The 15,500-nt window shown below is 39.5% G+C and overlaps 1 protein-coding gene across 2 annotated transcripts in view; it reads right to left on the reverse strand.

The window, feature by feature from the left end:
• The window catches only part of dennd4c (DENN domain containing 4C), a 43,993-nt gene extending 28,493 nt beyond the window's left edge, over positions 1–15,500 (reverse strand). For both annotated transcript variants that reach the window (XM_023346110.1, XM_014468967.2), the window contains exon 1: positions 15,248–15,500. The gene's annotated coding sequence lies outside the window, so the exon portion shown is untranslated. The remainder of the gene's footprint in view (positions 1–15,247) is intronic.

The raw sequence follows: 15,500 nt of genomic DNA on the forward strand, positions 1-15,500 counted from the left end.
TCTTTGCACTACCACAAAAGCTAACATCTCCACTCTTGGGTGTTCAACCAATCAGCTCAGAGAAAAATAAATGGCGCTACTGGATTGGCTGCTTTGCAAATGCCAGCCAATAAATAGCGTGTTAGGTTATACTTTAGCTTCCCAAACTGGATTTTTCCTTGAATATTTTATATATACTGTGTAAAATAAGTAAATATGCAAATTTTCCCCAAATAAGTTAGAGTTGCGCTCCCCCGAAAAAATCTGTACCGTAAATATTGAACTACGACTAGGTGATGGTCAACAATAACAATGTCAGATACTGACGTCGGCCCAAATTTTGATAGCAGTTCATTCCTGATAACAGTTAAGTGTATACTGAACATCCATAATGACTTCTGCCCCAAGTCTTTGGCCATAAATCAAAAAAATGGTAGCAGTTTAAGCTTACTGCCGAATCAGCAACAGTGTATATTAAACAACCAAGATAGTGTCAAAAAGATAGAAACTAATCAGTTAAACTTCTTTAATTCCAAGAGCTGCCTCGCTCCCCATATTTAGATCATTTGCAACGAAATTGTTTTGAAACCATGATAAAAAGAGGATGACATATGAAAAAAAAACAATGCACCAACTAAAAAAACATTACAACTGTACTTTAAATCAAAAAAGAGAAGCCGGTGAAACTAGTGAAAGCCGGCAAGAGAAAAGAGAAAAAGTCAAAACGGTTCTACAGAAATAAGTCTACCAAAAAGCCAGCACTTCATTTTCAAAGAGCTTTCAGAACCACCACAGGAAGTTCATTTTTCCAGCAGTGAGTCAGCTGTGGCAGAGGGACAAAAAAAGAAAGCCACTTGGATGGGCACTGCACGCTCAACACCACAGGCTGCACAATCAGAAAATGGTGACATTTGGAAAGGTGACGAAGTTGAAGAAAAATAAATAAATAAGTAATACAGAAGTCATGAGTAATTGCTAATGTTGTCTCTAAGCTGGAGACGGGAATGCAGAGGAGGCTCCACTGGCTGATGTTGAGTTTTACTAACTGTGTGTACAATTACTTAAATTTATGCTTCTTTCCTTCGATCTAGTCTTGGCCACTTGCGTATACGCACTCGTCAAAAGGATTCAATTGAAGTTGGCTTCATTTTCCTCCCAACAATTACAGTCGTTAGCCAGAAATAAGCACCTGTTTCTATCTATGTCAAAGAAACTCTTAAGAGTGCAATAGACGTATAACAGTGTCATAAAAAGTAAACAAAAACTCCAAATAGCACCGCTGAAAGTGCAATGGATCACCAGATTCCTTTCACACAAATTTGATTAAGTTGAATGGAAATCTATTGTTTAGCAGGCATCCTGTCATCCTCTTCTGGGTGCTCCTTCTAATTGACTCCAGATGTTCTTTTCCACGACACAATAAAGAACCCTCTTAGCGAAATGCCTCCCACTAATTCTGACTGGCTCCAGCTTTCATTTAGATTGTGATGCACAACTGCAGCTTCGGAGCAAAGACTTGCTGCTCTGAAGAGATTTACTGCATCATATCCATGGTAACAGCTCACCGGTCAAACCCCTATTCAAAAGGAAGCTGCTTGTTAGACCCGTGGTTTTCTCTGAGAAAAAATAAAATAAAATAAAATAAAATAGAAGTCCTGTTTAACATCCTTTGACAAAAGCTGGATAATTTGTGTAATACTGATCATTTAGGCAATGAGTGTCTGGTCTTCTTTTGTATGTGGGTGCATAAAAAAGTCATGCAGTCAAAACAGGAATGGACAGCTAAGTCTAGACACCTGTTACTTGTTGCCTGCAGTTCAGATTTGAAGATCAGCTGACTCTGATATTCTCATCTGATTCTGAGCTACGACTGGCACTGAAAACGTTTTTTTAAAGCTTCAAATAGTCATTCCTGTTTACAGATTTAACCTCTGAACCAGACAATTTTCAGCTCGACTCACCCCAATCAATGATTGACCAATCGGAAACTCAAAGGGGTTATCTTTTTAGAAATTGGTCAAATGTACCACAATAAGTCAGACTGGAAACGCCACTGTTTGGTGTTGAAGTTTTTCTTGTTTCCATTGTAAAAGCAGCTCATACAACCAACTGGTACCACACTATTCCTAGGCCCCCTTCAGTTGTAGGTCTGTAGGACGATGGTACAGTAGGTACAGGTTAGGCTGGAGCTAGTGGCACCACACAACACAGTCCATTGACCAGGCTACAGAAAAAACATCAGCCTACTCATAGTGCTTCAGATTTGTCGTCGCTGTAGCCTGGCGCCGCGTTAGGCGCTTGGGTTTAACATCTCCTTGATCAACCAATCCTCTGTGGCAACAAGGCATAATAACCAACAATTACTTAACTACTGCTGATAATCTTTGCATAGCCAATGACAAGCTATGCAACGAAATGTGTTGCACAGCAGAATATATTTCATCTGAAGGAGCACAGAGTGTGAAACCAACCAAGGCTGATGTTTTATTTCAGAAATAAAAGGACATTTCTGAATGCCGGTGTGAACGTCATTTAATTCTTTACTTGACATCAGGAGCTTTATCATCCCTCCTGTATGGCTGGGCATTATGCACAAAGAACGACATCTTTTCAGAGCTTTATGTTTTCTAATAATAATGTTACACTGAATTCTAGACTTGTTGGGAGTATGCACAACCAACATATTGACAGCACTTTTGTTGAGGAAACAAGGTATAGGTTTCTTTTATATGACTAAACAAAAATAAGGAAATATAACCAACACGGTGTTTAATTAATGTCAAGTAGGAAATGTATTCAACATGGAGTATAGGAACGAGACAATCTGTCCATTTTGAGCACCAACATAAATGACATTTCACTTCCACTGCAACGGTAATGTTAGTATATATGAAAGAAAAAACATCAGGACTGTGAGTCATCCAGTTCTCTGAAAGCCTGAATGCAGCTGACCACAAAGCATCACAGCAGGGGAACAAAGTACATTTAGCAGGAGAAAAAAAAACACACACACTTTACTGGGCAACAGACAATTCTGTTAGAGCTTGAAGTCTGAAAAACAACTAATAAAAAACTAATAAAACAGAACACACTTAACAAGAGGACATTAAGAAAACCACACAAACCTCTATTATTCAGGATTTTAATTATATAACCAGATCCACTTGATTTATTTGTGCAATTAAGCTCATATTGACTGAAAAAAAAACAAATAATTAAATGTCAACAACCAACGAAACTTTTCATAACACACACACAGCTGATGTTTTTGCCTCATCTTAGTTCTACACAATAACAGACCAAACTGCAGGTGTGTGTGCCGTCAGTGTATAGAACAGCCTCATGCCGACTCTTAAATAGGGTGGAGGATCTGTGATGCAGTGGGCCTGTTTGTTTTCCAAATATCTTGAGAACCTGGCAAAGAATCAGAAACTACTTAAAATGCCAGGATGATGCAAATAATAAAAAAAAAAAATTTAAAAATCAAGTGGCCTCCGGCAGAAGTATAGATGATCATTGGGTCTTTCAGCAGAATTATGATCAAAACCATGCATTTTTTTCCTCTCACTGAATAGATTAAATTAAATTAAAGTTGGATTTTAGGACTAAATATCCAGTCTGGTCTGAGAACCCCTTGGAATCTCCCCAGAACGAGCTGGACGATGTCTGCAGAAAGAAGAACGTCTAAGGTTCCCTCCAACATGAAATGATCTCAGATAAGCTGAAGAATGGAAGTTGGGTTTTTCAGTGTTTTCAGCACAACATTATGCAGTTGCAAAAAATCTAATTAATTAGACATTTCACACATCCAACAAAATTTATGTACAGGTTTTGCTGAAAAATGCATATTTGGTCATGGAAAAATAGGATTGTGGATTGATAGTGTTGATGAATATAGCAAAGCTGTTTCATATCCAAGAAAGCTGCATCATTGCTAAAACATTATGATGACTTGCATTTTTTCTCTTCTCTTTCTGATCTGTTATAGTGACAAACTAATGAAAAATGTGTAGCTCAGTGAAGGTTCATCTGATCAGCCATCTTTGATCTAACTCAAAGTCGAGTTATGAAACCATCTACCAGAAGGGAGAGAAGGCTTTTTTTTATGTTGGTTTTATTTTGTGCACAGAAGTTTTCTTCATAAAATCAAGATAATGTAGGAACAACCCTGAGCATCCTCTTCAAGACACTGTTACAACAACAAAGTGTCTTCGGTCAGAGTCACTGGAACGCAGACCTCTACAGGAGATCGTTCCTACCCACAGCCATCAGCATTTACAACAATTCCTTGAAGAAATGTTGATAATTTGACTTGCAACATTAATTTTTCCCTTTAGAATGAATTCCAATAGAAGCTCCTTATTACTGCATTATTTGTTTGTTTTTAAGGAAGACAATTTGAACTTTTTGCTAAAGATGGATCCTCAGCAGGGACATCTCAGACACAGTGAACTAAAGGAATACGTTATTTGTCATTTGATTCAATCTGACAGCATTTCTTAGTCGTAAAAGGACTGACCTTATACAGAGCTTCCCAATTACCACTCAAAGAGCTTTTATGCTCGAGCCACATTCACCCAGCAGCACTCACATTCACATGAGATGATGGGAGAGGGGAGCTGGAATCAAACCCACCACTTTCTGGTTGCAAGTGTCTCCAAAACTTCACAAATTACCACCACTGCTACTAAAATAAACCGACTCCTGACGGACTTCACACCATCCACCGAGCTGAAAACCCCTCAAGTCTCAACCAGACCCCCCACACCGTAAAATATCTCTCTCTCTCTCTGAGGTAGTCCATGATAAATAAACACTGATGCTGCCATAGCAACCGGCCTCCAACAATGCCAAGCTGCCGGCCCGGAGCAGAGTAGTGTTACCCTACCTCAGGAAATCGATCTCAAAGTCTACCCTTAGCGTAGCTGACGTTCCCAGCCGTCCGCTCTCAGACTCCAAGGACATTTAGACACACTTAGGTTGCAGCTTTAGATGTGTAATAAATAAAATGGTAGACATGGCTTCCTTTAACTATCCACTTATTGTGCAGGGAACAAATAAACCCACAGTGGTTCCCAGAAATGGAAGGGGAATTAAGACTTAAAAGCATTAACAGGGATTGTAAACAGAAGTAAGCACAACATAAGGAGTCACTTTCAAGCCAAAAATGATGAACAAAACCGGGTCAAAGGGTAAAACAATCGAGTCAAACTCACACATTATATTTCCTGGATATAAATGTCTGTGCTGTAACTTGAGCCGCTGCCTCTAAAGGCTGAAAGGTGGTGTTGTGCTCCTCCTTGGCCATCTGAAAACCTGTTCCTCTGGAGCTGCTGATGATCGAGTGTCACCGTTTTGTCTGGGCTGCATTCAGTGTTGCAGGGTCATGATGACAAACCAACACAACACACACTATGCAGCTTTCATTGAAGTCAACGTTCACCAGTAATCTTCCTCAATATGAAGTAAATGAATTGCTAAAGCTACTGCATTTGTCATAGCACTACAATGATTAGCTTGATGTATGTGGTTCTCTATGAGGATATTTTGAGACAATGATCATTTTATTATCAATATCCATTTATATGGAAAATTGGTAATCAAAAATGGATGCATGCATATTTATTTACAGAAATCAGGCAAATCTTTCATGTGAAAACATCATACTTTCAAAAGTTTGGATCCAAAAGTTCACTAAAGATTTCCATAAGATATTTTTACAGTCGTCAGGCTGTAAATATAGAACCAGAAAACACAGACTGTAAAGAATTATGGAACAATAGGCAGTGTTTATTCTCTTTACGAAATTATTTTAAGCAATTCCCAGATCATTCAAGTTTTCAGAGCGAATCTTTATTGCTTTGCAAGAGCTAAGCGTTATCTCCGTCAGCTGAAGCCAAGAGATGCTAATAAAACCCCAGAATTTACCCCAGAAAACTTGCTAATCCTGGTGCTTGGGGCGCTAGGGCAGTCATCCAGCCGGCTGACATGTTCTTGACTTAAAAATGTTTTAAAGTTGACAAGAAATTTGAAAATATCACTTGATAGTTATGCGTTATTGGGAGACTAGAAGATTAATACCTAAACGCAGATTAAACAGCAATGAAAAAAGCAACTAAAATAAATAAACAATGTCAAGTCTGGTGGGGGCACCAGTAAAGCCTGGTGGCCCGCCAGGCTTATAATACACCGTGGGAAACCCTGAAAGCCCCATCAGGAAGTCAACATTTAACTGCTTTGGGAGTCATTTACTGATATCTAAATATCTGAACAAATAATCCAAATATATGCCCAAGTCATGTCTTGAAATGATTTATTCAAATTTGTAGAAAACTCAAATGGCAGAAAAAACCCTCAAGAGAAAAAGCATTTAAGCTCCTCCCTGCTCAGCAAAACAAAAACCCCATTTGGAGGAGGCTTGTCTGTGTATCTTAAGATAAAAGCATAGAGGTAATGGGAGGCTCCAACATTAAATAAAAAACGACTTCCAGTATAAACAGCTTTTTAGCACAAAAGTAAGGAACTGGTACAGTTGTAGGAGTCATAGGAGTGACCAAACTGTCTGTCTAAGATGTTTTAGAATTGCTGAAGGAACGTGGCGGAGAACGTCATTCAATTTCTACTTCTAACCAGTTTCTTTCTATCTTTTTTTTTAATTATTCATTTCCATCAATCCTTAAAAAATATGTAACTGACAAAATAAATATCCTACTATACATTGTAAAAGCTATGGGCAAACTGGTTTGTTTACAACCAGTTTGAACTGCCTTGTTGCTGAAATGTGCTGTCCAAATAAACTTGAACTTTACAGTTATGATACAAGAACACATGGTTACAACAACATAGGTTTATATAATTAATTTACACTGAGGTTCTTTTTCCAGAATTAAGGATAAGATTGTTGTTAAACTATGTAATTTTTTTTCTCCAACAAAAACAGACAAATTGTGTGTTTGAAACAAGAAGTGGTACAAAATTTAATTTCCAATGACATTGATGACGTTCTCCGTAAACTTTTTGAAACTGCTGAGAAGTTGTTAACATGCTGAACAAGTGTTAAGATTATGCCTTTTGCATCACTGAATTCCTCAGTTTTCTATTCTAGTGTCTTTCTGATCCTCAAGAAACGTAATTTAATTTGTCTATTGGTTATAAGACAAAGAGAGAAATGATCCTGCAAACCCTCAGGGTAGGAAAAACAATCAGGGAGCCATCTTTAAAATTAGGCTCATCCTTACATGCTTACATTAAAAACTACATTTAAAAATAAAACTTTTTTATGGCATTGTTTTTATGTATCTGGAGTAAGCTCATACTGCATCCCCTCGTGGTTTGCCCCAGGATGATCTCATCAGTTTCACACAAAAGAGTCTGGAGGCTCGTTCCCCAGGCGTGAAAGAGTCTCCCTCTGTGCACAAGCCAGTGTGCAACGCCGGACAACAGATGACGCTGCGCGTTTACGTTATTTCTGCACAATCTCTTGCCATGCACATCTGATCACAGCTTTTCCTAACGCAGCTGCTGAACTTAACAGCGAATAAGAAAATAAAAAATAATTTTCAAAAAAAAGAAGTATGCAAATGCTGTAATTATGCTGCAGACAGGTTGCTCCATTCATAAATATGCAGCCAAAATGGTTCCAGGATGAGATAGTGTGTAAACCCACAGTCTACTTCAAGTGGCACTTTGTAGCTTTAGGCTTTGCAGGATCTGGAGAACAAAGTGGCGTTCCCTGCCACCTGTCAACACAATATGGTGTCAGCAGCGGTGGCCAGACTTGGTGCAAGCTGCCAAGGTGGCAAAACCCAGATACCACAGACGAAGCGAAGCTCCACCTGGGTGAAAAAAAACAACCAGAAACTGTAAATGTTCCAGACCTGTGGTGAAATAAGCTAATAACTAAACATGTTAGTAAGGCACAACAGACAGCATTAAGACAAAAAGGGTTTTCTGTATATCTGCTTTATGGCTGGGGATAAAGTTGAGTGATATGCAGACATTATCAGTTAAAAACATCAACATTCTCCAGAGCTGAGCGAAAAAAAATGTTTCTGCAAAAAGCAGAAAACTTGTAGTCCACAGCAGGTCTTTATCTCTGCTTTTTAAACCCTGGCAACTATTTAAACCACATATTTGTATTTTTTTTATTGCAATTAGAAGTAGTCAACAAGATATCTGTGTTAAACAGAGATAAATGGATAATAATGCTGCATGTTAGGAATTTAAAGTGCCTGGCAAAAAAGTCTTCATACTCCTGCTAAAGAAAAGCTTCCCCACTATGTTTCACTGTGTGTGTGTTTATGTTAGGTTTGTGCCAAAACAAAGTTACAGTGTGGTCTTGTCTGGCCAGAGAACCTTCCGCCACACATTTGCCGTGTTGTCTTCATGGTTTGTCACTGACTTTGGTTTTCTTTCAGCGTTTATCTGAAGCTTTCCACTCTTCCATAAATGCCATTAATTGTGCCTCACTAATGCTTTGCATCAGAGCCTCCTAGAAGGATTGTGGATCTCTGCAGCTCCTCCAGAGTTGCGTGGCCCCTCTTGGCTGCTCTAATTTCAGATGATGGATCAAACAGTGTTCATTAAGCTCTTATCAGCCTTGGATATTGCTTTAAAACCATAGCCCTGCTTTAAGCTGCAGGCTCTGCACCATAAACCCTGACCTGTCTGCTGCGTTCCTTGGTCTTCACAACGCCGTTTGTTCATTGATGTCCAATAAACTTTTAGCGAACAGCTGGATTCATACAGATCACCAAGTGAGTTTGACTGCAATTGCGCTGGATTTTATTTAGTGGTGTCATAGTAAAGATGATGCATGTCACACTTTTTGAAAACCATGTATTGTCTTCTCTCCACATCCCAATTATAATTGCAATTTAAAGAAATGTTTAGCATTTATAAGTTCATACAAAAAATGCTTGTCATTTCTGCAGTACGACAAACGTTTAAGAAACTTTGCCAGAACGTTTTGCTCCCCTCTGGCACGGGTTTCCTGGTCAATACTTTAGTCCAACGGTAGTTTTTTAAAATAATAGCTCCAAAGCTAAGTGCAGGTTCTCAAAAGCCAATCATTGTCGATGCATGCATAAACTGCAGAGGCACGTGTTTCATGGGTAGGTGTGGTTTCTGAAGCAGAAAATGACGCACTTTAAGCATTTGATGATTTATATCAACAGTCGACACCTCCACGTAGGCGGCACATGACTGCACAAGGCCAGCACCGAGTCCAATTCGCTGGCTGAAGTTTGCTCTTAAATATAACCTTTTGAAGTGGAGCAACAATGCACCAGGAGCTGCAGCGCAGAGCGAAGCAGCTACAGCGTGACAACCCCGGCAGACAGAGAGCATTCTTTCCACTGCGAGCAGAAGAGCCTGACAAGCCAACTTTACTTCTTCCAGCTCAGCCAGAAAACAAGTGAAACAGCACTGCAAAGGCCGGAGGAGGGAAACCGGTTAGCTAAAAAAGCTTGTTTCCTTTCTTTAGATCACAAGATCCACCTTGGTGATCTCTGGCTAGACACAGTCTGTCTCAAGTTAATATGTATTAGGATGCACTGGGCCGTTTCAGGCACGGCAGGAACACAAAACCTCCACTGAAGCATCAAATCTGTAATCTATTTAATCATTTAAGGGTAACAGAATCAGATGATAAAACCTCCTGAAGGATCCTCGAGTCAAACAGCTCGTCTGTACAGGCTGTAAACAGCAGAGCTCAGTACTCATTGATGTAGGGAATGCTAAAAGCAGAAAGTAGTAAGACGTTAGCCCATATTTCAGGAAAAAGATATAAAGATTTGCAGTTTAAAACAATAACTGAACACGCTAGCAATCAGCTAAAACACAAAGAACTACCAAATTTTAAGAGCTGCTAAATTCCTCTTTCTACAAAGTGCTGAACTACTGGAGTATATTATAGAAGCAAATATCAGGGGCGACATACTCAACTCGAAGTTGATGCAGGTGAAAATTTACACTAAACACAATAGTGAGTTTGCAGACTACAAGAATTGAAGTTGAAAATTGTTCGACAAAACTGTTCCGCAATTATTACTATTCAATTGCTATAAAGATTTCTGCTTCAAAACTGGTATCGACCCACATACAACAAACACTTATACTGAAGAGTCAGAAACCTGAAGAAAATGCAAGCCAGCAGCAGCAGTTAGCAACACCTGCTAACTCTTGAACATTTCAATAAATCAACAGAAGCAAAGCGAGAGGTTGCTGAAGGTTTTCTTGCACCACATGCCGGAGCAGATATTCCTTTAGGTAAACATTCAAGCAAACTTTTATTTCTATTGAAGCAGTGCAGAAAAAAAAAGAAAGTGTGTGGGAGCAGGTGAATGATACTACAGATGGGAGAAATAAAAGTCCTGATCATTTTATGGATGTGAGCGCAAGGATTTACTGTCTGCAGGTTTTATTGTGTCACATACTTGGTGTCGAGTTAATCGTCAAAGAATTTTTAAAGAGAGATGTTCCTTAAAAGGTGAGAAAACATGATTGTTTTGCAAATATGATGATTAAATAGTTTCAAATACCTTGTAATAATTCAGTGTTCTGCTGCACCACAGCACTTTGCTGTATTTGTGAAACGTGAACAGTAAATGCGTACTTCTTTGAGTATTGATATGTCTAATTGTTTAATTCATTCCATAGTTACAAACTTTTTGACTTGACAAAAAAATTATTAGAACAAAAAATGTGGAATTCAGAAAAATAAAAAAAGGGAAAAATTTGAATATTTGGGGGAGGGAAAGTGCAAGGTTTCCATCTTGTTGTTGTTTGTGTTTATGTGTTTCAGAAAGGGGAAAGGGCTGGTCATGTGCTATTTGTCTGGTCATGTGACTGAAAAAGCGATGCAGTTCAGGACTGTGGGGTGTTCAAATGGAACAGAGAAACAATGTCAATGCTGTGACTGTTTTTTTTTCAGTGTCCAAAGGGTAAAGAAATACATATTATATCAGTAAATATCAGATGTCCCCATTTTCAAGTCAGGGCATCAATAATTACAAACCGTTTCTAAGCAACCACCAAGAAATAACTCATCTGATAAACTTGCACAACAGCAGCAACAAGATATAATAAACTCACTGCAATATCAGTTAAATATCTGGCTTGAAGCTGCTATGAGTACCCAACATCTTCAACCCTGAAGAAACTGAATGCTCAACTCATTACCCAACAATTAACAAGGCACTTACAACTGTTCTTCAAAATCAAAGAGGACAAAATATTACAAAGTCTGAAGGAAATTCAGGAGCTCAGGAATTGTTTGGTTTCAGAGAAAACCACCGATTTGGTGCCGATCACGACCGTGGAGAAGCAACACTGTGAACCGTGTGGGACAAGATCAGGTTCTCTGTGTTTGCTAACTCTGACACCAAACTGGATTCAGTGCTGAATCGTTTTTATTTCTTGCTTGCACTCATAACATACGGCTTCAGGTTCCCATGCTCAGTTAATAACATCCTGACTCTTAATTGCAGCTTGTGTTTTGGATTAGAGTCAGCGTGGATTTGCAGAATCAGACAACCTGCTTCTGTGGTCAGATACTTCTTGTTTCCAATCCCAAAAAATTGAACTGGCTACATTCTACTGTCATCAGGGGCTGAAGGTGGAAAACAGAGGCAGACACCTGTTGGTGATTGCTATTAACAATGGATCACAGTGCCTAGTCAGTGGAATACAAGGTTGTCTGCAATAATACCAGCAATAATCAGAAGCAACAGAGGTGATTTGTGACTCTAGAGAAGCTGAAACTGTAAATAAAATGAAAGCTAAAACCGAAAAATAGTCAGAAGTCCTGCTTCCAGTTTTCCACAAGATCAGATGAGACACACACTGAACATCCTGGCCGACATGCAAAACGTCTACACCATTACGCTGTGCGAATACTTCATATATAAAGTTATATAATTCAAGATATTTGGAAAGGCTTGAAGATTCTTTGTCCAGTCTGACTTAGCCACCCTAAAAACCATTTAATTATGAACTGGACAATTCTGCGCCACTTTGTGTTTATCAAATAAAATCCCCCCCAAAAAAATGCCCTGAAGTTTGTGGTTTTAATATAATAAAATATGGGACACTTAATGAATTGGAATATTTGTTAACATGACGTCGGCTGTATATTTATTTATATTAAATCTACTTGGTTTTGTACAGCTGAATGAAAAGAAAAGAGCTGATTAAACTCATCTTTCCACAATGAAAAATAAGGGCTTAACAATTCAAAACAGTGAAATGCATAGAAATGAATTTGATTTGTTAAGAAATGAACCATTCATTGAATCATATCAGGAGTTCGGTTTTGTTTTTTTTGCAAGAAAGTTAAGGTGCAAGTGAGCATAATAATGAAACCACCATTGCAGTGAGTGCAATAATGGTTTCACTTGTGCTTGAAAGTCCCTGTTCAAGCACATGCTTTCTTGTGCTTGAACAGAAAGCATTTGCTTTAATTCCCCATTCGATGGTCTCTTTCTGAAGGTAGCTCTTCTTATCCTTTAAATCTGTAGAAGCTAATTTGGTCTTAATCTCAGTGGTTTGCAACATTTATTTTTTTTTTTACATATAGGTGTAAATTTAGACTGCCATAAAAAAAAAATCTGCAGTTAGATGTGAGAATTGCTGTGGATGCTTTATGCTATTTGAGGGATAATAATTGAGCTCTGACTAAAGCAACTGAAATGTGAGTCAAAATTGAAAACCAACCACTCGAAATTCGAATTTGCATCTCATTCTTCCGCAATAATTACCTGTGGCAACTCTCACACTCATCCAGATCCTTATTTGACTTCTGCCTTGGCAACTACTTCTTCTTGCTCCTGCTGCTCCATTATCCAGCCTACTTCATTTCCTTAGTCACCTGACAGAGGCTTAGGACAAGCAGCGGCGGTGACAAAGTGCAAGTTCAATGTACACAAAGCCACAGTGCAGCCATGACCCACTTTCCACCTGCAGCCTGTGGCAGAGCGACGCAGCACAACCGTCCCTACGTCCGTCCACTCCTCTTTTCCATCCCCTGTCAAGCCGAGCTGAGGTCGGCTCAGAAGTTAATGTTGTGTGTGTGTGTGTTTCTACGTGGCATTTGCTCTCCGAGTTCAGCGTTTCTCACACTCCACAATTATCCTGTCAGGATGCAAGATTCCTGCAGCAACCTCAGGTGCCAAAGCACGACGCATTCAGAAAACCAGGAATGCTTAATGAACATACACCAGGAAGTGGCAGACACACACACACATGAATCACCGACACTATGATGAGGAGGATCAAGAAGGAATCTACCCTTGGGGCTTCCACTCACGCCGGCTGGCATAAACTCAAGAGCTGAGGCACCTTGGCTCTGGATTTAATAGGATTTGTCCTAATTATTCTCCCACACAGTCACAGTTGGGAACAAAAGCTTCCCAAACACGTATGATTACATAAACTATATGCATTATCAGTGCATATCAGAAGCTCAGACTTATCAGCACGGACATCAATAACTGTGGAGTTTTAACTTCTTTTAAAAATACTTTACTTATACCAAAGGGAAATTAAATATTGTCGTAACTCATCGTTACAGAGTTACTGCGGATGGTGATGCTCAGGTGGCAGTCAGTGTTCCAGCAAACCTGAAGAAGCCTCTGATTGCAGACAGTTGTTGTGTGACAGTTTCATGACTGGCTCAATATCCGAGCAGCAGAGATATTAGTAGTAGTAACATCTCCTGCTAATCCACCTCATGTGCTTTTGCCACTTCTCTTTAAATCTCATTCTGTTAGGAAGTCAGTCAGGGAGACGTCAGAGGTTCGTTACTCTGTAACCACCATCAATCTTTGTCTCCTTAGTCTCTTTTACAGTGGTCAGCCTTTTGGCAAGGACCTATTTTTTTCAAACATGTTTGGCATTGTGTGCACTGTAGCCATGCAGCTCCAGGTTTGTTTCACTTAAATTGATTGCTTTGACAAATTAGTAGCTTTTAAAACATACCGATGTGCTTAGGATAATTGTCTGGCTGGATCACCGAACTGTGTCCAAAGATTTTGACCATCTGATCCAAATTGGAAATCTACAATGAAAGGCAGCTAATCAAGAAGAACCAGCGAGATTCAAACCAAATGCTTAACTCCAATAAAACTGTAAACAACACCGTCAAACATCTAAAGTTGGAAGCTACCAACACTGACAAGCCAAATAAATGCCTTATGGAGAACGTTTCTACAGTCAATTCACAATAAATGACAAGAATTACATTTTGATGAGTAAATGTGACGATTTAAAGCCTAAGAACATCGCACCAAATGTCAAATGATCTGTTTCACTTTAATAGCACTGGTCCTATGTAAGGTATGGCAAAGGGCAATTCTTCAACAGAACAAAAACCTAAAATCAACAGCTTGATTAGAAAGTTAGGAAATTACTAGATGTTCAAAAATGAATAAATGCCAAACACACAAAAAATGGTTCAGGGATTAGTTTTTTAAATGACTTCAATGTCATCTTATTGACAATTATGGAGCCACGACACCGTGGTAAAATATGGAGTCAGAATTATGCCAAGCACATCTTGATGGCACCTAAAGGTGCTTCTCTGCAACAGACTAAGAACCATTTATCCAAATATTACTGGGGTTCACCTTATTGGTATAATTTTAGTAATTGTTTGTGGAAAAAAATCAATAAATTCAAGCTTTTATAAGTCAGCCTCTGTTCGGGGAAGATAACTTTTAGCCGCATAAAGAGTGATAATTATCTGGATTAACGCCAGTCGCTCACTTCAAAAGGAAGTTACCAGTTCCTCATCATGTGCACAGCTGCTACCATAGTTAAACATCAACACCTACCTGGCATAAATGGTAAGTTACACAAGGTTGTATTAAAATTCAAGCAGGAAGTTCAGAGTGGGAGCGCGCCTGAGAGCAGACACCTGCGGAGGTTCAGACAGGCAGATTATCAGGCGTCAAGGAGGGCCCGATGAGGAGGAGGAGGAGGAGGAAGGGCTCCTGGGTTCCCAACTGTTGCATCCGAACCCATAACTAGGTCAACGTCGATGCAGGAAACGCACACCGCCGCGGCCAAAACAAAGCCAGTTTCCTCCTGAGCGGAGATACGTGGCTCTGCCTGTTTCTCTTTCCGCGGTGAAAAGTGGAGACGCAACACCGAGGTCAACCGACACGAGCGCAAACAGTCTCCTTAAAATACTTTCGTTACCATTTATAATCCCTGCAATTTACTCCGTTTAGTCAATAGTTGCGCCATATTGTAAAACGTGAGAACTCACCAGCTGTTTACGCTGCAACAGGAGACTATGTTGACATGTAGGCAACTTGCTGTTTCACCGCTTTATGTATTCCGTTTCGACGAGGACTTTGTGCGCAGAGAGAAGTCGATGCTGGTTCTTGTACTCCTATCAAAGTTTGCAGCCCACTTCTTCTCACACTTTCATCTGAAGTTGTCGGCGGAGGTAGGCGCCATGTTTTGTGACTGCGCTGATAGTTTTGTAGGCGATCTTTCTTCCTAAACGCCCCTCTCTC

This window comes from Xiphophorus maculatus, chromosome 14 (genome assembly GCF_002775205.1).
Source record: "Xiphophorus maculatus strain JP 163 A chromosome 14, X_maculatus-5.0-male, whole genome shotgun sequence".
In the NCBI taxonomy this organism is placed as follows: domain Eukaryota; kingdom Metazoa; phylum Chordata; class Actinopteri; order Cyprinodontiformes; family Poeciliidae; genus Xiphophorus; species Xiphophorus maculatus.